The sequence below is a fragment of the Pteropus alecto genome, unplaced genomic scaffold (genome assembly GCF_000325575.1).
Source record: "Pteropus alecto unplaced genomic scaffold, ASM32557v1 scaffold95, whole genome shotgun sequence".
Classification (NCBI taxonomy): domain Eukaryota; kingdom Metazoa; phylum Chordata; class Mammalia; order Chiroptera; family Pteropodidae; genus Pteropus; species Pteropus alecto.
In genome coordinates, this window is record NW_006441071.1 from 5,062,606 (window position 1) to 5,064,653 (window position 2,048).

The window sequence follows — 2,048 nt, forward strand, 5'->3', positions numbered from 1 at the left end:
GGGTTTGATTCCAGAGTGGTGGTAGAAAGTAGAGAGTGGTTGGCGGTAAGCAAGCTGAGGAAACAGATTAAGAAGTGAGTGAGCTGGACCAGGTAGAATGAATAGGCTGCTAACTCTCTCAAGATGTCTGTCAGTAAAAGTGAAGAGATCAATTCTATTTTGCAGGGTCAGATGGCATACTACATGCAAGTCAAAGGGTGCGTAAGTCAGTTTAATATATGAATTTGCATTTTCAAGAGATTTGAAGGAAAAATTTTTAAAAGTGTTAGCAATCGACATGAGGTAGACATCTAAAGCAATTATTCTAAAGAGGATAGAAGAAAAATACAATACCACAGGATGGAAATGAAACTTGCAACTTATGGAAAGATCACAACTTTGGCTTTTATACAACATTCCACTAATAATTAGTGGAGAGAAAACTATAGCCTCTGGCTGAAAAAATAGTCGAGTCATTTCAAACCCAGACATCAAGTTTCTGGAAGCAGCTGGTTATACACCTGGCTACACATGGTCCTTATCTCGTAGATAAACGAGACAGCTTCCTCATAGCAATACAGTGTTCAGTGTTTTCTTATTAAATGCTTCATTTCAAAGCATTCATTTCATCTCTTCCAACAGTTTACAACAAAAGGACAACATTCTTTTGTTTTCCCTTATTATTTTTTTGTAAGCTGCTGTCTCTGTAACATGTTACAGTGATGATCAGATTAAAGCGAGCCCTTTCAAAAAGTCAATATTGGAATATATGGAGAAGACATACAAACTTCTGGTTTATAAGCTATCACATGCTTCTGGAATAAAACCAAGTTAAGCAAAGAAGAGACTTTGATTCCAGATGATCCATACTTTCCTCTGACCTAAGACAAGACACGCGCACGTGCACACACACACACATACACACACACACACACACAAGCTAAAATAGTATACTTCGTGAATCAATCCTTGGTTCTCTTATTGAAGTACCAAGACCTGTCCTTCATGGAGGATATGGAAGTCTCAGGTTTTTATGATTTTGACGCATGGCTTCCTTTAGATAGGTTCGTTTCCTTGTATGTAGCCGAGAATCAGGAAGCCAACAAAATGCTCATTGCCTACATGTCCAGTCCCCTTACTTCAGGCCCTTACAACTTGAGAGACTCCTGTTTGTCCTATTCTTGTGTTCTTTTTATTTAGAAATTTGTAGAATGAGAAATAGTCACTTCATTAACTTTTAATGTTATCTTTAATAAAAGGACATTATAGAAGGCTCGCCAAAATTAAGGAAAAGTTACCCATAATTACATTCTAAGAGAGACTACAGTATTTATTTTGATGTATTCTCATCCAGTCTTTTTTTTTTTTTTACTATGCATAGTTGTTCTATAATTTTACTCATAGTCTAATATAATTTTGCTGTTTACATTTGGAGCACGCGCTCACTCTCCATGCCTCATACTTACCTAGTAAAGCTTCCGGAAGACTGCTATTTACCATTTCTTCTCTCTTGAGGGAAATCCACTGGTTGGTTAGGTCTTAATCTAGCCATAGCCGGTTTACATTTCTTCCAGTTCCTTAAAGACAAAGAGACTACATCACCTTTCAGAAGACCTACTTGCCTCTCCTTCAAAAATGTAATGGTTCTTTCATCTTCAGAAAATCTGAAGTGAAATGTGTTCTCACTTTTCTATATCGTCTAATGCCAGCTTACTAGATTCAGAATCCTATACTTGCTAAAAACTGGGATTATCACTCGTTGCAGCATTAGTCTAGAATCATGCCATGGGTTGCCTGGTTTGTGCCGAGGAGGACAAAGTGTATATTTCCATTTTTCAGCAATGGCGGTGGTTGAGTCAGAACCTACAGTGTATTTTATGTCAGAAGGAAAGTGTCATGATTGTTTAGCAACGTGTGCCTCAGACACCAGGGGAGGAAGTTACAGCACACATGCCTAATATTTGCTACCCCGTGAGAGAAATATTTATTTAAAGCCTACTGTATGCCATGAACTCTGCATACATTCTGTGATATATTCATCACAGATGGTAAATGGATATTTTCCCACG